At 44.7% G+C, this 21,074-nt stretch overlaps 1 pseudogene; it reads right to left on the reverse strand.

Annotated features, from left to right (window-relative positions):
• Positions 1-19,433: 19,433 nt before the first annotated feature.
• Positions 19,434-20,370, reverse strand: LOC140905595 (olfactory receptor 51G2-like; annotated as a pseudogene).
• Between the last annotated feature and the right edge of the window lie 704 nt (positions 20,371-21,074).

Genomic DNA, 21,074 nt, shown 5'->3' on the forward strand with positions numbered 1-21,074 from the left:
GGGCTGGGACTGTGAGCCAAAGGCTAGGCTGATGGGGAAGGCAGCCACAGCTGGGGCCACACCCCAATCAGGCCACAGCTAGCCTTATAAAAGGCTGTGAGCCAGGCACTCAGGGAGTCTCTCTCTAGCTGTGAAGAGATGGGCCTGGCTGCTTAGGAGCTCACCAGGGTACCTAGAGTGAAGCAGGGTTGGGAAAAGGCCAGAGGATCTGGGAAGCTTCAGGCTGGAAACCCCCCCAGACTGCAGGTGTTGCTGAAAGCCTAAAGCAGGTACTGGGGTTGCAGAGGGGCAGCCCAAGGTTAGGCGAAGGCAGCAGGTCCAAACCCTCCTTACCAATGAAGAGTGGTACAGACTGCAGTCTGCCCCAGTGTGTTGGGGCTAGATGAGGACCAGCAGTAGCTGGTGAGGAATGGTGGGGCTAGAGGGTGGGGATTCCTTAGGGAGGGGAGACTCAAACTGGGGGGTTACTACAGGGGACAGAGCCCTGATGTAGAGGGGCAGTTGGGTCTGGGAGGGACATGGGAGCCTAAAGCAACTGGGACACTGGCCTGTAGAGGGCACTCCAGAGGCTGGAGAGCTAATTCCCAGGCTGACCATTAGGAGGCACTGTGAAGTGAGCTGTCGCTCATGAAAGCTTATGTTCAAATAAATTGTTTAGTCTCTAAGGTGCCATAAGTACTCCTTTTCTTTTTGATTGCTACAGTCCACCACCTATGGTTCCCAACGTTGTTAGATTTTTTTGACTACCACTGCACATTGAGTGGATGTTTTCAGAGAACTATCCACAATGACTCCAAGATCTTTCTTGAGTGGTAACAGCTAATTTAGATCCTATCATTCTGTATGTACAGTTGGGATTATGTTTTTCCAATGTGCATTTCTTTGCATTTATCCACATTAAATTTAATCTGCCATTTTGTTGCCCAGTCATCAAGTTTTGGGAGATCCATTTGTAACTCTTTGCATTCTGCTTTGGACTTAAGTATATAGAGTTATTTTGTCTTGTCTGCTATTTTTGACACCTCCCTGCTTATCCCCTTTTTCCAGATAATTTATAAATATGTGGAACAACCCTGGTCTCAGTACACATCCTTGTGGGACACCACTAGTTACCTTTCTCCCTTCTGAAAATTGACGATTTATTCCTACCCTTTGTTTTGTATCTTTTTTTTAAGCCATGACTGATCCAGGAGAGAACCTGCCTTCTTATCCCATGACTGCTTACTTTCTTAAGAGGCTTTGGAGAGGGAACTTTTCAAAGGCTTTCTGAAAGTCAAAGTACACTATATCCTCTGGATCAGCCTTGTCCACATTTTGTTGATCCTCTCAAAGAATTCTAATAAATTGGTGAAGCAAGATTTCCCTTTGCAAAATCCATGCTGGCTCTTCCACCGTAAATTGTGTTCATGCATGTGTCTGCTAATTATGTTTCTTACAAGAGTTTCAACCAATTTGTTTGGTACTGAAGCTAGGATTACTGGCCTGTAATTGCTGGGATCACCTCTGGAGCCTTTTTCAAAAAAATCAGCATCACATTAGCTATTTGCCAGTTGTCTGATACAGAGGCTGATTTAAGAACATAAGAATGGTCTGACCCAGTAGGGCCAAAGGTCCATCTAGCCTAGTATCCTATCTTCCAACAGTGGCCAGTGCCAGGTGTCCCAGAGGGAATGAACAGAACAGGTAATCATTAAGTGATCCATCCCCTGTCACTCTTCCCAGCTTCTGGCAAACAGAGGCTAGGGACACCATTCCTGCCCATCCTGGCTAATAGCCATTAATTGACCTATCCTCCATGAATTTATCTAGTTCTTTTTTGAACACTCTTTTAGCCTTGGCCTTCACAACATCCTCTGGCAAGGAGTTCCACAGGTTGACTGCGCATTGTGTGAACAAATACTTCCTTTTATTTGTTTTAAACCTGTTGCCTTTGTATTATTTTCTATTATCATTTCTACAGTGCAAATATTTGTAAACAAAAGAAATAGTATTTTTCAGTTCACCTCACATAAGTACTGTAGTGCAATTTCTTTATCATGAAAGTGCAACTTACAGATGTAGTTTTTTTGGTTACATAACTGCATTCAAACAAAACAATGTAAAACTTTACAGTCTACAAGTCCACTCAGTCCTATTTCTTGTTCAGCCAGTTGCTAATAGAAACAAGTTTATATTTATGGGTGATAATTCTGCCCATTTCTTAATTACAATGCACCTGAAAGTGAGAACAGGCATTTGCATGACACTAGTAGCTGGCATCACTAGATATTTACGTGCCAGATGTGCTAAAGAAATTTTTTTGGACTATCTGTGGAACATAATGTGGGAAAATGGGACCAAACAAAACCAGGTGTGAAGGGAAACCTTTTGACATGAAATTTGAAATATGGTGGGAAAATGGTAAAAATTTGACATGAGACTATTTAAAACCAGGGGACCTGAACACTCTGAATTGAACTTTGCTTTAATGTAACCACTCTAGATGTGGCTCATGAACAAGAGCTGGCTGTCATGTGAGATGGAATGAGTCGATGTATCTTAAATTATGACTATACGACATTATGGTGAATCCTTCCATAATGGCAAAATTGAGTTGCTCCAGAATACTTAATGGGGGGGGGGATGCATTATTGTTGATCAAATGATCTGGCTGGAGGGATTGCAACTGAACATGAGTTGCTTTCATTGTTAACATGACAGCAACAATGGGGAGATGGAGCTAAAAGATGTAAAAAAGGTGTAGGAGAATATATTGTGGGTGGCATTGGTAGTGGGGTCGGGGTACTGAATTAGTTTAATATTGAGACATTACAAGGGAAAAATCAACCTTGAGTGAGATTTTGGGAGCCATACGGATGCATGTAATACAGACTTTTGGTACATGATCAGAGAAAGGAATAAGGAATATAGTGCTGCAATTAAAAAAGCACAAGCCTTGGAAATATCTCTAAATGTGAGTTTGAGTGTCAGAAATTAATAAGACTGCATTAGCAATACAATGTTTACAGATGCAAACTTATGGGATACAGTATATAGAAAGGATGGTCAATCTACTGAGTAAGGGCAGTGGCCCTTTGAGTGGTTTAAAGACTCCCATATATGGAAACATTGAATTATAGGATGGAAGAAACACCTTGGACTTAATTTTAATCAAACCACTCTCAAAGGGGATTGGAAGGGCAGAATGCTATTACATAATACTGGGGAAAAAAGAAGAGTTGCAATGACCTGGGTGCTGACAATGATTAATGGAGAATTATGGCAAATAAACATAAGTGGAACACATTTGATCCAGGAAGATGGGGGCCATATATTGATGGAATTGACAGAACATTGTGTGGAGTGAGGCAAAATAAATGGGTGTGCCCACAGATAACTTGGTCCCTAGAGAGATATCTAAACCGTTCAAGTGGACAACATATAATACAATATTTATCCCTTAATGGCACAAAAGTGTTTGATTTTAGGCAATGGGTGTATTTCTGTGGGTCACCATTGAAAAATATATATTTTGGGGAAATAGGACAGAAAAAGGTCCAACTGAGTCATGCAAATGTAATGGAGATTATTATTGAAGGAACTGTCAGGCACCTATAATCAGGCACCCTTATTTTTTTAAAAAAGAAATTGTCTGGGAACCAAAAGATGTGGACTAGTCTTTGAATCTAGTGATACATTGGGAACAACGGGAGGAATTGGTTGACAAAATTGAAAGAATAAAGCAATATGCAAAGGATGCATCTATATCTGCCCAGTTAGGAAAGATAAGTATTTTGTTGCATAATGGTCAAATATTAAAATTAGGAAAAGGGAACAAATTGACAGTCCACCACTGGTCATGTGAGACAGTATTAAAAGCCTTACTAAAGTCAAGATATACCACATCTATCCCCCCTATCCACAAGCCATTTTACCCTTTGAAAGAAAGCTATCTGGTTGGTTTGACATGATTTGTTTTTGACAAATCCATGCTGACCTTTACTTATCACCTTATTTTTTTCTAGATGTTTGCAAATTGATTTCTTAATTATTTTCTCCATTATCTTTCCATGTACAGAAGTTAAGCTGACTGGTCTGTAATTCCCTGGGTTGTCATTATTTCCCTTTTTATGGATTGGCATTATTTTTGCCCTTGTCCAGTCTTCTGGAATCTCTCCCATCTACTGCGATTTGTCAAAGATAATTGCTAATGGCTCAGATATTTCCTCAGTCAGCTCCTTGAGAATCATAGGATGCATTTCATTAGGCCCCGGTGACTTTAGGAGATCTAACTTGTCCAAGTAATTTGTAACTTCTTCTTTCCCTATTTTAGACTCTGATCCTTCCTCATTTTCACTGGCATTAACTATGTTAAATATCCATTCACGATCAAACTTCTTGGTGAAAACAAACAAAAGTTGTTAAAAAGCTCTGCCATTTCCACATTTTCTGTTGTTGTCTTTCCCCCCTCATTGAGTAACAGGCTTACTCTGTCCTTGCCTTCCTCTTGCTTCTAATGTATTTGTAGAATGTTTTCTTGTTACCCTTTATGTTTCTAGCAAGTTTGATCTCGTTTTGTGCCTTGGCCTTTCTAATTTTGTCCCTGCATACTTGTAGTATTTGTTTATATTTGTTAGAATATAGATATTCAGGCCTGTCTGTAAAGGCCTATACTTTAAGTACTTAGGTGTATTTTTATCACTTAGCTAGTTACAGGGGTATAAAACCAAAGAATCAAAATCACAGTTCACTTGTGTACAGGCCTTCTCTCACTAGGAGAGTCTGAGGCCTTGTTCTTAGGCTAAGGCCTTTGGCTAAGCAACAGAGGCAGCCATAAGCTGGGAAGCAAGTGGTCACATCCTCATTCCTAACCAGTCACACTGAAATAAGGTGGTATTGGGCTGTTAGGAAGATGATCCTGTCCTGATAGTGCCCATCACCACCAGATAAAGAAACCACTCTTAAGAGGGTTAAAGAAAACTTAGTTTGATAGCATCCAGTCTGGCAAGAAATCACTTATCTATGGTTGTGGTTTTGAAATCCTCATTTCTATATTATATTTTCTTTATGGCCCTCACTTTTCTCTTGTTTCTGTCTGCTGTATAATGTTAGGTGTAAGTTAATTAGGGTGGTGGAATATAATTGGTTAGAAACCAATCCTAACATATTGTAACATAATTTAGTTAAATGTCAGTAAAATGATTGGTCCTAGTTTATATAGTAGTAATCTCAGCTATACCTTAGCCAAACAGGAAGTGGGGGGGAAGGGAAATTGGAATCATGTTTGCTGAGGGGGGGAAATGGAAACATGGACCAGAGACACAGACAAGGCTCTGTGGAGTCAGAGTTGGGAAGGGAACACTGGGGAACAGACTCTATTGGCAAATAGTGATAAACCCGACTGGCGTGCAGGGTTTTGGAATATGCTTGCTTTGAAACTAAACCCAATAAACATTGCATTGTTTGCACTTTGTACTTCTGGTCTTCAGGTTTCTGTTTGTGCCAAGAACCAGAGAGGAGGGTGAAGGGAAAGCCCTCTAACAATATTCATCCTTTGTAATTTGACCTTGTCAAGGTTCCTCCCCCACTCTGATCTCTAGGGTACAGATGTGGGGACCTGCATGAAAACCTCTTAAGTTTACTTTTACCAGCTTAGGTTAAAACTTCCCCAAGGTACAAATTAATTTTATCCTTTGTCATTGGAATATCCACTGCCACCACCAAACTCTAACTGGGTTTACTAGGAAATGTAGTTTGGACACGTCTTTCCCCCCCAAAATCCTCCCAACCCTTGCACCCCACTTCCTAGGAAAGGTTTGGTAAAAATCCTCACCAATTTGCATAGGTGACCACAGACCCAAACCCTTGGATCTGAGAACAATGAAAAAGCATTCAGTTTTCTTACAAGAAGGCCTTTAATAGAAATAGAAGTAAAGGAATCACCTCTGTAAAATCAGGATGGTAGATACCTTACAGGGTAATTAGATTCAAAACATAGAGAATCCCTCTAGGCAAAACCTTAAGTTACAAAAAAGACACACAGACAGGGATAGTTATTCTATTCAGCACAGTTCTTTTCTCAGCCATTTAAAGAAATCATAATCTACCACATACCTAGCTAGATTATTTACTAAGTTCTAAGACTCCATTACTGTTCTATCCCCGGCAAAAGCAGCATACAGACAGCTACAGACCCTTTGTTTCTCTCCCTCCTCCCAGCTTTTGAAAGTATCTTGTCTCCTCATTGGTCATTTTGGTCAGGTGCCAGCGAGGTTACCTTTAGCTTCTTAACCCTTTACAGGTGAGAGGAGTTTTCCTCTGGCCAGGAGGGATTTTAAAGGGGTTTACCCTTCCCTTTATATTTATGACAGACCTAGTTTCCACTTTTTGTAGGACTTTTTAAGATGGTTGACGATCTCCTGCTTAAGCCAGGGTGGTCTCTTGCCATATTTCCTATCTTTTCTATGCAGTGGGATAGTTTGCTCTTGTGCCCTTAGTAATGTCTTTTTGAAAAACTGGCAGCTGTCTTCAATTGTTTTTCCTTTCAGACTTGCTTCCCATGGGATCTTACCTACAAACTCCCTGACTTTGCTGAAGTCTGCCTTCTTGAAATCCATTGTGTTTATTTTGCTGTTCTCCCTCCTACCATACCTTAGAATCATGAACTCTGTCATTTCATGATCACTTTCACCGAAGCTGCCTTCCACTTTCAAATTCTCAACCAGTTCCTCCCTATTTGTCAAAATAAATTCTAAAATAGCCTCTCCCGTAGTAGCTTTCCCCACCTTCTGAAATAAAAAAAAATGTCTCCAATACATTCCAAGAACTTTGTCTGATAATCTGTGCCCTGCTGTGTTGTTTTCCCAACAGAGGTCTGGGTAGCTGAAGTCCCCCATCACCACCAAGCCCTGGGCTTTGTGATGTTTTTTTTTACTTTTTAAAAACAAAAAAGCCTCACCCACCTCTTCTTCCTGGTTAGGTGGTCTGTAGTAGACCCACACCATGATATCACCCTTGTTTTTTTTACCCCTTTTATCCTCATCCAGAGACTTTCAACAAGCCTGTCTCTTATTTCCATCTCAACCTCAGCCCAAGTGTGTACCTTTTTAATATATAAGGCAACACCGTGTCACACCTCCCCCCTTAGTTTACTGCTGGAGGGTTTGTCACTGATGAATGTGGAGGCAGTGTGTCTAAGTTTCTCTTTAGCTTTTGGCTATACAATTTCCAAGTGTTAACAAACATTGTAGTGTCACCCTCAGGTGTTGTTGCGAAGTTCTGTGTTTCTTTTTCTGGGTTGCCAGAATACGTTTTTTGTGCAACATTGTTAACTTAAGGCAGATATTAATGTCTTCTAGAATGTACGTATTTTAGCGTTTAGCAAGTAATGCCATGAGGTGTGCCTCAGTTTCCCCTTCCACACAGTAGACCTGGTTTGTTATGGTTTTCCTGCTCTGACAAGTTTTAAGCCTGTTTACAGATAATAGCTGAGAAACAGTATCCTTTTAGGGGTTCTTTGTGTTGCCCGATATTTAGATTATGTATTAATTATATTGATTACTTAAGAATCCCCAGTTAATTACTTTGCAGGTTAACAGATTCTTGTCCCAAGATTGGGCCTCATATTATTTAAATGGTTATATAGTTGGGAACTCCGTTGTGCACAGTTGCAACATTCACACTATAGGAACTCTTTTATATTTACAAATATAGTTTATTAATACATTTAGCACAGTCACAAACACCCCAACTCAGTAAGGTAGAGATACTACAGAATGTACATCTGCACATCCATATACTCACACCATCCCTTATAGAACAACTTAAAGTGTTAACCACCATCTTCCTCATCATCATCCCCTTCCACATCACCAGTGGCCATCACTCTGGCACCTCCCAAGGACTACATCTATTCTACTTCCCCGAGGCTGCAATGCCACGTTTATAATATGTTATGCTGATGCCATTATGTTTGATACACAGAATTATAGAATATCAGGGTTGGAAGGAACCTCAGGAGGTCACCTAGTCCAACCCCCTGCTCAAAGCAGGACCAATCCCCAACTAAATCATACCAGCCAGGGCTTTGTCAAGCCTGACCTTAAAAATTCCTAAGGAAGGAGATTCCACCACCTCCTTAGGTAGCGCATTCCAGTGTTTCACCACCCTCCTAGTGAAAAAGTTTTTCCTAATATCCAACCTAAAGATCCCAAACTGCAACTTGAGACCATTACTCCTTGTCCTGTCATCTGCTACCACTGAGAACAGTCTAGAGCCATCCTCTTTGGAACCCTCTTTTAGGTAGTTGAAAGCAGCTATCAAATCCCCCCTCATTCTTCTCTTCCACAGACTAAACAATCCCAGTTCCCTCAGCCTCTCCTCATAACTTATGTGTTCCAGTCCCCTAATCATTTTTGTTGCCCTCCGCTGGACTCTTTCCAATTTTTCCACATCCTTCTTGTAGTGTGGGGCCCAAAACTGGACACAGTACTCCAGATGAGGCCTCAACAATGTTGAATAGAGGGGAATAATCACATCTCTCGATCTGATGGCAATGCCCCTACTTATACATCCCCAAATGCCATTGGCCTTCTTGGCAACAAGGGCACACTGACTCATATCCAGCTTCTCCTCCACTGTAACCCCTAGGTCCTTTTCTGCAGAAATGCTGCCGAGCCATTCGGTCCCTACATATTCGGTAGGGGATTTTTCTCCTTTTCCTTATTTGTATTTCCTCAACTTACTAATGTCAGTGTCTTTTTCCTATAAGTTAGTGTATCAATGATATCCACTTATGATCATATACTTCAATTTGTTACCATGGCCCTTTTGTGGTTAAGTATTGCATTTGTTATTTCTGTCCTAACCAGTTATTTCAGTTCTTTCCAAGTTTGAAGTTGCAGTGTACATGTTCATACCCTTTTAAATTTAACTTAGGGGAACTCCTATGCCAATTTCCTTTAATGCATTCTCTATGTTAAAGGTCGCAGCCATATATGGACATTATCCTTTAGCTTCTCACCATCGATCTAAGTGTAAGGTCCCAAACCAAAATTATATATAACATATAGTTACAATTAAATTGTTCATTGAGAGAAACACCTTTTTTATGACTGATATTTGCAAAGATTGAACCACCACAGGTGTCTTATACGGACACACCCATGGGGGTTAAACCCTAATTATAAATACTGTGATACCACAAAGAAAAGTTTTATTAATATTTTTATTAGTATGTACATTCTTGTGTGATAAATAGTTGCAACAAAAATATCCCCCCAAAAGCATAATTTAGTCATGTTACACAAAACATAGAACTCACAGACAAGTAATTACAACCCTACCACCATTGGATTAAACATTGTTCAGAGCAGGTCCAGGAAACCGAAGGGTTGAAATCATTAATCATTTTGGGTTTGCACATTGGTTTGCCTATAAAATAGGTCTAATGATTTAGTTAGGAGCCAAATATTTTTTGGTGACTTTAGACCCTAGATTAAAATACAGGTGGGTAAGAGACAAATATTAACATAGATTAAAATGTTAATTTAATATTAAAGGGAAACTTGCAAGAAATAAGTCAAATATTTTCTTTTGGTGCAGTAAGACTTGTAACAGTAACTACGATTTACGTTGTGGGTAGAAAAGACTGCTGCACTTCCTGTGTAAAGCAGAAAAATTATACATTGCTGGCTTATACAATACAAATTTATATAATGCTGAGTATGTTTGAAATCACAGCTAACTTGGTACCTATTTTTGGAATCACGATGCACAGCAACTGATTTAAACCCCAAAGTTGTGTGACTGTAATTTGCTAATACAAATATGCAAGTAACAAAACAATGATTATTTTCACCTAAGGGGAGTTACCCTCACTACTTTTCCTTTTGCCTACCACTTACAGGTTAGGGGGTGGGGGAGGTAGTAAGCAAGAGTTTGCTTTATCTTGTACATGTACATTAGACATAGTCCAATGAATTAAAAGGATGCTGAATTAGATGTTCTACAAGTTTTTAATTTTAATATTATTTGCCTACTTCCTTTTTTTCTCCCAAACACTCAGAAGCATTTCCCCTGCAGTTTATACAGGAACCTGTTAGCTGCTCATCAAAGATTCTGATTTTTTGTTTCCTGTTGGCTTAGGGTGCCTACCTACCAGTGGATCACTGAGATCTATGCATAACTTTGGGGATCCCTGTATTCTGGGTCACCCTTTTCATTGCTCATGGAGAAAGAAAGGGAAAGGAAGGGACCTCCCCCACTGGAATGATCTGAAGGAAGTTTCCCTGTACATATGTAACCCACACACCTTCTGGGTGTGGTTCTCCATCTGATCAGTGACACTGAGACCACTTAAAGAGAGAGAGATAAAATGAGGCCCCACTTCTAAAGCCATCAGCAGGTGGGGTTGAACCGGAGACCTCTGGAGCTAAGTACATGAGCCTCTACTGCATGAGATAAAAGGAATCTTCCTTTTAGTTAAGGCTGTAAAGCAGACTCATTCACACCTGCTCTAGGACCTTCTCCAGCTCCCTGCTAGCACAGGTTCATCAGAGATGTGATACCAGGGCCTGCCACTGCCTGCAGGGCCTGCTGACGGGGCATTGGACAGGGTGGATGGGGCTACACAGAGATGGGAAGGCTGGTTAGAGTAGCTGATGGACACAATACCACTGCTATAGACTGGTCGGGAAGTTTTGTTGTTTCTATACACTGTGTGCAGCCACAGACTCAGTCAGTGAAACCTTCATTTCAGAGTCATTGTTTCCCAGGATTGGTCCACCATCTGGTAAGGATGGCCTGTGTCCCTTGTTCCTAGATGTAAACCTTTACATGGAGCCATATTAAAAGCACATATTGCTGAGATGGCAAGGGACTAAGTGAGTTGCCCAAGGTCACAGAAGAAGTCTGTGGAAGACCCTGGAACCAAAGCCAGTGCTTCTGAATCCCAGGCCAGCACTTTAACCACCAAACCATCCTTCCTCGATGGGGCAAATGGCTGGGAAGGAGGCAGCTGCCAGGTCACCATGCTGAGATTACCAGAAATTCAGGGAATTAAACTCCTGTGACATCACTAAACAGAAGTCCAAGAACAATTCCTTTTCCGGATGATAACGCTGAATCATGATCCCTCCTGAATCTGAGGGAGAAATCCATTGGCGAGGGCCCAGGGTAAGGTGATAGTGGATATGCAACTCCACATGAACTCCCAGTGTGATGCAAAATAGGCTAATATGACCCATAGTGAAATAAGCCAGGCAGGGACCTCTTGAATCAATGAGCCCAGTCCCCTGCTATGGCAGGTGACCCTAGCATATCGTCTGGTACATAAGCCTGTGTCAGCATGGTGTGAATGAGTTCTCCCCTGACAGCAGGCTGGGAGAGGGAGAGACTTTGGGAGCAAACTGTATTTACATGAACATTTACTCTGCCTAGATATCCAGCAGATAGAGAGGTCCTTAAAGTGTTAACTTTGGCTGGTATTGGGTTACAGATCACTGTAGTGCTGAATACAGGGGATAGTGAAATATTGTTACCAGTGTTATTGTCTTTATGGTATGAATAAAGGGGAACAGAACACCGCTTAGCCTGTCCCAAATGACATGGTCACCCTCAGCTGAAATAAACTGGCTAAACCAGGGTCTCGAATACCTAAGCTTTGTTAGAGCAAGAGGGGTGGGGACAGGTGCCCAGACAAGAAATGTGGACTTTCCCTAAGTGTCCCCAGTCTAGTTTAACTTATTCTTCCCCACTGTTCAAAGATAGAGTTAAAGACACTTCTTTGGGAGCTGTTTGTTATTTTAAGTGCTGAAATCACTTGTGGTGGGAAAAAAGTGTCTCTGCCTGGCATCCTACAAGCTGGAAATATCTAAGAACCAACAATCACTAAAAGAAAAGGAGGACTTGTAGCACCTTAGAAACTAACCAATTTATTTGAGCATAAGCTTTCGTGAGCTACAGCTCACTTTATATGAATGCATCCAATGAAGTGAGCTGTAGCTCATGAAAGCTTATGCTCAAATACATTTGTTAGGCTCTAAGGTGCCACAAGTCCTCCTTTTCTTTTTTTGTGAACACAGACTAACACAGCTGCTACTCTGAAACAATCACTAAGACTGACCTGCAGAGGTCACAGTGGAGGGGCACGTGTCAGCAGAAGGGACCTGACAGTCACCCAGCAGGAGCAGAATGAGCAGCTGGCAGAGTGGCTACAGAGGTGGCTACAGGGCAGCCAGCCAGAGCAAGTTCTCAGATGGCAGAGCAAGCAAGATGCCTTCTTTCCCGGGTAGATGCACCTCGGAGTCCTGGGTCCTCCCTGACCAAGGACAACGACAGTGAGTGGAGTGAGGTGAGGGCACAGAGGGGCACAGTAAAGTAACTGTTGGTAGAACTGAAGAACATGAGGCAGAAGACAATGCCCCATGCACTCTGGGGTGGGGTGTCCTGCTCACAGTTTTATGATCATGAATCCTGCTTGCGGCATTTTCCGTAATTAATGTCTGGTGACTTCCCTCCTTTCATTAAAATTTTCTTTTCTGCCCTTAGACTCTGTGCTTGTGAATGGGGAAATATTGCCTCCCACAGGCACCCAGATGTGGGGTGCAATTTTCCCAGGTTACTTGGTGGGGACTTCAGCCAATTCTGTGTTGTATTGTTGAAAAAGAACCCCTGAAGACTGAACTCAGCCCTGGTTGCTTCCCATTCCACCTGGCAGAACGGTGACACCTATCAAGCTCCATCTTAAAACCAGCTGGGTTGTTCACCCCCGCAATGCTCCTGTTGGGAGGCTGTTCCAGAACCTCCCTCCTCAGATGGTCAGAAATCTCCATCTCCTTTCCATCCTCAGTTTAGTCCTGGACAGTTTCTACCCATTTGTTTGTTTGCCAACATTGTCCTTTAGCTTCAGGAGCTCATCTTCCTCCCTGGTATCCCCCCCCCCCCCCCAAAATGTATTTATAGAGCAATCTGATCCCTCTCAGCCTGTGTTGTGTTAGACTGAACCAGCCAAGCTCTTCCAATCCCCTTGAAGCCAGGCCCTCCATTGACCTGACCATCCTAGAAGCCATTCTGCAAACCTGTTCCAGCCTGAATTCATCTTTCTGGAATAGGAGTGACCAGAATTTTACACAGTTTCCCACAGGAGGTCTCATCAGTGTCTGGTATAAGGATATTAATACGTCCCTATCTCGCCTGACACATTCTAGGATCTCACCTGCCTTGTTCACAGCCGCATCACATCCGTGGCTCTCAGTCATCCTGGGACTTATTAATACACCCAGGTCTTTCTCCTCCTCTGTCATTTCCAATTTCCCTTGGCTGTATAAACAGGGGTATAGTGATTAGAAGTAGGGAAGATTGAGACCTGACTTGATGACCGTGTACAAGCACTTTCACATGGACAAAATACCAAGTATTAACAGGCTCTTTAATCTATCAGGGAAAGGCATAACAAGAACCAATGTCTGGAAACTGAAGAAAGACAAATTAAATTTGGAAATGAGGCACACATTTTTAACAGTGAGGGTGCTGAACCACTGGAACGAACTCCGCAGGGAGCTGATGGATTCTCCTGCTATCTCCAAACCAAGACTGGATGCCTCCCTGGAAGATACGCTTTAGAGGAACTCAAGTGATGCATTAGTCAAACACAAGTCATTGGGCTCAATAGGGGGAAATTCTGCAGCCTGTGCTACACAGGAGGTCAGACTAGATCTGTGGTTCTCAAACATTTTGTGTCACACCTGCTTCTTTGTGTCTGTAGTAATTTAAGCCCCCCTTCCACCACACAAATACATATACGGGTATATGCGGGGGTGGGGCTTCACTACAATCAGTTTTGGCTTCATTGTTTTTCATTTGAGGGTTTTTTTTGTTGCTGTTGCACGGATGGGCCAACGATCCACTGGAATACCGAAGAACAGCAAAACTGTGTTTGTGGTCCCTGCTTACAATGCAATGTGCACACCGCACCGTAGCAAACGGACCCATGTACGGCTGCCACTGACTTTATATCATGCTATGCAAGTGTAACGCCGACAGACCCTGGTTGTCAGTGGGTGGGATCGAACCTGGGACCTCTGGAGCTTAGTGCATGAGCCTCTGCTTCATGAGCTAAAAGCAAACCGGCTCTTAGCTAAGGCTGCACATTCATTTTAGCTCTGTCTCTAAGGGATCTTGTTGCCAATAGATGGGGCAGAACACCACAACCAGGAGGTGTTTGGATTACATAAGCGTAACAGAAATCTGTCAAAATGCACAGCGCCGTCTGAGGACTGGATCTGTCTGGAGGAATCAGCTTGACTAGTTATTCATTGCTGTGGGTAAAATGTGCACAGGGAAGGTTTTTCCCTAAAACCTTTCACCCTCCCCCCTGCCCCCGAATACATTCTGCACCCCCCCCCCCCCCCAGGAAGGCCTGCCCCACCAGTTTGAGAACCTTTGGACTAGATGTTCTAGTGGCTCCTTCTGGCCTTAAATTCTATGACTCTGTGATCATTGCCTTGAACAGATTGTTATCTTGGATGCAACTTGAATAAATTGCTCCTCTGAATGCTGACAGGCACTCAACAAGGCTAGACACTGGTCATGAAGAACCAGGATTGTCAGAATAAAACTGGGATATATGGTCTCTTTACCCTCTAAACCAGGTTGTTTCTTGTGCTGGAGAGAATCTCACAACTGTCCCACTCTTTGAGCTGGTAACAACACCCCATCCATGCTAAACACTTATCACCAAGTGTCATAAATATAAAGGGAAGGGTAACCACCTTTCTGTATACTGTGCTACAGTGGCTTCACACCGTCAAGGACAATAACAAAAAAAACTTCTTCAATGGAGTTTAGCTCTCCAAGATTTTGATTTTGAAATACAACACATTTCAGGAACTTCTAACAAAGTGGCTGATATACTCTCCAGTGAAAGTTTCCCAGAATCAACTGATTAAAATCATCCTTGAAATGTGGAAAATATTGTTAGTTTTTATATAGTCAGTAGTATATCTAAAGGTACATGTGTCTTATTAACTCTGTTTTCTCCTAGAGCTCTAGGAAGAAATCACAGCCAGTGTGGAACCAGCTGTCCGACACTATCTGTGATTTGGGGGGCATGTCATAAATATAAAGGGAAGGGTAACCACCTTTCTGTATACCGTGCTATAAAATCCCTCCTGGCCAGAGGCAAAATCCTTTCACCTGTAAAGGGTTAAGAAGCTCAGGTAACCTGGTTGGCACCTGACCCAACATGACCAATGAGGGGACAAGGTACTTTCAAATCTGGACGAGGGGGGAAAAAGGCCTTGGTCTGTCTGTGTGATACCTTTGCCGGGAACAGATCAAGGATGCAAGCCCTCCAACTCCTGTAAAGTTAGTAAATAATCTAGTTAGAAAATGCGTTAGGTTTTCTTTGTTTTTTTGCTTGTGAAATTCGCTGTGCTGGAGGGAATGTGTATTCCTGTTTTTGTGTCTTTTTGTAACTTAAGATTTTGCCTCAAGGGATTCTCTATGTTTTGAATCTGACTTCCTGTGAGATTATCTTCCGTTCTAATCTTACATAGTGTTTCTTTTATCTTTGTTCTAATAAAGTTCTGTTTTTAAAGAATCTGATTGGGTTTTTAGCATCCTAAGGAACCCAAAGCTGGTCTGTGCTCAACTTGTTTATTCACAAGCCTCCCCAGGAAAGGGGGTGTAAGGCCTTGGGGCGATTGCTGAGGGAAGAGGAACTCCAAGTGGTCCTTTTCCCTGATTCTTTGTTAAATCACTTGGTGGTGGCAGTATTCCTAGCCCAAGGACAAATAGAGATTTGTGCCTTGGGTAAGTTTTTAACCTAAGCTGGTAGGGGGTCTTTCATGTGGGTCCCCACATCTGTACCCCAGAGTTCAGAGTGGGGAAGGAACTCTGACACCAAGCAAGTTCCACTTTTCCCTTTGGGTGCTTGTGACTAGAGCTATACAGTCATCCCCAGTGTCCTTAAAACTAGCAGTTTTATTAGGAAACAGCACAAAGCATTTGCAACAATGGTTTTAAGATAGCAGGCAGCTGTCACATGTCTACACTGATCTATCACTAAAAGCTAAATTAGACAGGCTTTGGTCTGGAGATACAAGAACAGAACTGGCCCAACTTACATTCTTTTAGGACACCAAGGAGCTCTTGGGACCCAGACTAGTTTCCCTGTGTCTCTGAAAGCACCTTCCCATCTGTTTGCCCTGTAGTGACGAGGTGTGGACTCCCTCCAAGAGTGACAAGGATGGATGGCAATACCCCTGCTGGTGGGCCGAACCAGGAGACCCATGTCCACCCTGCCAGAAACAGAAGGGTGGGACAGGAAGAAGTACAAAAGGTGGTCTCCACAGCTCAGTTAAGGGGGAGCCACCACAGGAGACAGATGCATCCCACCTCCTCTGAAGCCTGCAGCTTGAGGACTGGCCAGAGTTCCCCGGGCTGCTGGCTGACCGAGACACTGAGGAGCTTTTGGGGCTGCTTCCTGTGGACTGGCCAGCATTCCCCGAGATGATGGGCATGGGTACACCTGAGAGGGAGAGAGGAAGCAGCCCAAGGAAGCTGGGCAAGCATCTGGTTGAGAAATGGACTGATACAAGATCAGTGTGTTGTGGCTGGATCCTTGCTGACCCGGTGGCTGGGATGCGGTTGACTTGGGCAGGCCCCCGTCTCCCCTGCCACCCCACCCCGGGGCTGGCTGTACTCCCCCTCCTTCGGCCAGAAGGCCTGTGCTTCTCAGGCCTCCTACCCGCATTCTTGAGCCTCTACACTTTATTGGTGCTCACCCTTACCTGGCCTGCTAGACTGCTTTTCCTCTGCCTTCACTATGGCTTTGCTGCCCTGTGCTTACTGGGCCTGGGGCTCATAGACTGCTTAGCCGCTCTGCCCTGATTGCAAGAGGGAGCCTACTCATTGGCTACTGTCCCACTCTGGCTGATGACCCGGGGCTCAAGGACTACTAAATTGCTCTGTCCTGCTTGCAGGTCAGACCCTACCAATTGTTGGTTGCCGTACTGTTCTGCCCGGCCGTAGGACCGGAACACAAAGTGTAGCTAATTACCCGCTTTGAGCGCATCTTTGGAGGTATGTGACAGCAAGAAAGTGTGGCCTACAGCCCCTTTCTTGTGGAAGCAGCCTTTTCTCAAAGCCTCCCTGTGTGAGCCTGGGTCCAGTCACCACTGCGCTCAGCCATGTCCGTGTTACAGGGCCAAAGTGTGGAGCAGACCTTTGCCCTGAGACTGCTTTCTCCCAGCCAGACCATCTTAAATGAGGCCCCCATGGCCTTTGCTTCATTGTTTGGCAGTTAGACCCATTAAGCCTCAATGGCTGGCAAACACTGGTCGGGTGACTGTGTTGAAATGCTCAGCATCCCTGTGATACTCCCCTCAGAAATCCACAACCTACCTCTCACTGCTACCTCCGAGCAACCCCACATCTGCCACAGACAACACAATGCTGGAGTCAGGGAGCTTCCCAGAGGCCAGCTGTCACAGGAGGCTGTGGTAAGAGGCCTTTCACAGACAAATGTCAGGGGTGTTGCTCTGTGGAACCCTGACACCGCCCTGATCTCAGGGTCTCAGAGTATCTGAGCACCTGGAATGTATTTATCCTTCTGCCAGCACTGTGAGGCAGCGTAGGGCTATTATCAGAGACAGCCAATGACTTGCCCACAATCACACTAGGCAAGGGAATCAAACCCAGCTGTCTTGAGTCACAGAGCCATGCCCAGATCACAGGACCAGCCTTCCAGCCCTCTGAGTGGTGACAGGCCCGGCTGGATTCTCTGCTGCGCCAGCAGAGCTCCCCCCGGCACTGCAGAAAGTGGGGATGGCCAGGAGCCAGTTGATTCCTTGGCCTGTTCTCCCACTGCCTCAGCGGAGTTTAGGGCAGCCTAGGGGTTGGGCTGACCTCTGCCTGGTGGTAACGGCTTCCAAGAGCACAGCACACACTGGCCAAGTCCCTTCTAAGGTCCTTGCAATGACTTACTCTCAGCCTGGGATATTTAAAACAAGAGCCCGCTTTGTGGGGTAGCATTAATTCAGTTTTCTCCAAAACACAACGTCTCCTATCCTCCAACTTCTCCCTCCTCCTTTACTCAGGAGCCCCCGCTTGCTGGGGTCAGTGTTGGTTCAGTCTTGCCACACCCTCTGCTCCTCCTTTTCTCCCTGAAGCCCTGCTTCCTGCCCCATCTTCCCCTGAGGTCCCATCTCTGCCCCATCTCTTCCCAATATGCCCTGCCCCCCACTCCTCCACTTCCCTTGATGCTCTGCCCCCTGCCAGGTCGGAGCCGGGCTACAGTAAGAGCTACCCCAGGATCCCAGGCCACTGTGGAGAGACCCAGACTCTCCTCCTTCCCTGGGTTGTACATCCTGGGGGGTGGGGACACAGGCTGGGGGCTTCTCTTGAACCCGCCAGCCTCCTGTCCAGAGGAGGTGGAGGGTCTGGAAATCCTCTCAGTGGCTCTGGCTACCTGGGCAGCTCTTACCATGGCCTGGCTCTGGCTTCCACACTGGAGAGGCGGCGGAGCTTCAGGGGAAAAGGAGGAGCAGGGGTGGGGTCTCGGGGGAAGAGGTGGGGCAGAGGGAGGTGCCTCAGGGGAAGAAGATTAGTCGGATGTAGGGTGTCAAGGTGGAAGAAGAGGGGCAGGGGCGGGGACTCAAAGGGGACGGGTCTCCTGCATGGGTCCTGCTTTTGCCTTTTGAAGAGGTGGTCACCCTACACTGAATTGGCTGGGCTGGGATAGGAGACAGCTGTGCCTCTGTGGGGGAGCTGAGGCCTGTTTCCACCCCTTTGCAAGCAGCTGGGGCAGCACAAACGGAGGGGCCAGAGAGGGAACCTGGGCCTGAGTCTCTTGCCAGGACTCCTGTGTGTCAGACCCTCACTCGCACACGCAGCTCTGCCCTACCTGAGGGGCATGACAGTTGGAGAGGGGTGGGCTCAGCAGATGTGCTGTGTGCAGAGCCATCAACGGGGGGACGGGTTGCCTGAGCGCTCAGGAAGAGGAAGCACTGTGACAGCAGAACAGCTCTGCAGCTTTTTTAATGGCCCCTGATTGATTAACCAGATACGGGACAGTGACAGGCCAGGTGTAATTGGAAACAACATCCACGTCCCTTGTTTTTATTGACTGTAATGATGGGAATTCTGAGGTCGGAAGAGCCACCAATACAGCTCTTTATGGGCCAACATCCCACCGGTCCCCTGGCTCTCCATGAACACAGTCGCTCTGTAAATGTTGCTGGCTGCCTTGGTCTCCTTCCCCAGAACACTGTCTTCCCTCACCAGCCCCTCTCCCATTGCTCCAGGCCTTAGAACCCATCTGAAACTTTCTCTACAGTATGGAGGTCAGAAGCTCATGTCGTCTCAGATATAAGCGTCCAGGACACACTAGGTGGCCCGTGTTTTTCGTCTCCCATGTAATCAGCACTGGAGGAGGGTGATGAACTGACCCTTCACTTGACGAACACCCTGATTATCCTGGCACGAAGATGTTTGCTTTTCACGCTGTACACAATTGGATTAATCAGGGGCGGGACAAGCAGGGAGACGTAGCCCAGGAGAATCTGAAGCAAGTGAGAAGAGCTATTCCCAAATCTGTGTATCACAGCAAGGCCAATCTCTGGTGTGTAGAAGAGCAGGACGGCACAGAGGAGGGAGATGCAGGTGTTCAGGGCTCTGAGGCACTCCCTGTGGGATGTGATGCTCAGCACTGTTTTGAGGATCATCACATACGAGAGAAAGATGAGCAGTGAATCCAGCCCCACCGTGAAGAATGTAAGAAACAACCCATAGATGTAGTTGACTCTGATGTCTGAACACACCCTCTTCATAACGTCTTGGTGCAGGCAGTAGGAATGGGAGAGGACATTGGCTCGACAGTATTGGAATTGTTTCAGGAGAAAGGGATGTGGGAGTATTACAGCCATCCCTCTTAGTACAAGCACCAGTCCCATCTTGGCTATTCTTGGCAGGGTTAAGATGGAGGTATATCTCAGCGGGTTACGGATCGCGATGAAGCGGTCAAAGGCCATCAACAGGAGCATGGAGGATTCAATTTTTGAAAGCGAGTGGATGAAGAACAGCTGGGTGAAACAAGCATCGAAGCTGATCTCCCTAGAGTTAAACAAGAATGTGCCCAGTGTTGTCAGCATGGTGGCTATGGATAAGCCAAGGTCCATGATGGACAACATAGAAAGGAAAATGTACATGGGCTCATGGAGGCTTGGATCTGTTTTTTATAATGAACAGAATGACTAAATTTCCTACTATTGAAATAATATACATTAAAAAGAAGGGGATAGAGATCCAGAGATGGACTTCTTTCAGCCCAGGTATGCCAGTGAGAAGGAACACTATAGAGTTGGATGTGGTGTCATTGACAGCTGACATAATGTACTGGGCAGGTCCGAGGAGTTCTGAACTTTCCTTCCTGAAAGGAGAAAGAATAAGAGACTAGATGATATTTAACGAGACATCATTCTGCTCTCAGTGGATATTTAAAGACAGCAAAGAGCTCAAGGAAGATCAGCAAAAACATAGTCTTCGATTTACACCACTGATAGGAACATAGGCATTCCCAGACTGGATCAGACCTGTAGTCCATCTAGCCCACTATCCAGTGGCCAGTTCTAGATGCTTCAGAGGAAGGTGGAAGAAGCCCTGCAATGGGCCACTATGAGATAACCTGCTCTCATTGAAAATTACCCCTGACACCCACTAGTTAGACATATTTTGTGGTGTAAATCAGGAAGAGTTTATTGGAATTCTAAGACTTTTAAAAAAAAATCTTCACCAGTATAATTGGATTTTTTGGTTACCCATATAAACATCCCATCCCACTTTGAATCCTGCAAAGCTCTTGGCCCCATTGATATCTGGTGGTTTGGAGTTCCGCAGCCTACTTGAGCACTTTGTGATTTTACAATTGTGACCTTCCTACAGACACTCTTTCTGGCCCTCCACTTCTGAGTGTGGCCCATTGTAGCATGACATGTGTGTAAACACATGGTATGTGCATGGTGAAAACCGTCAATGTATTTCTCTGTCCTGCATTGAAAGTGTTTATAAATGTGTTTCGTAGCATCATTATATGT

The sequence above is a fragment of the Lepidochelys kempii genome, chromosome 1, assembly GCF_965140265.1.
Source record: "Lepidochelys kempii isolate rLepKem1 chromosome 1, rLepKem1.hap2, whole genome shotgun sequence".
In the NCBI taxonomy this organism is placed as follows: Eukaryota; Metazoa; Chordata; order Testudines; family Cheloniidae; genus Lepidochelys; species Lepidochelys kempii.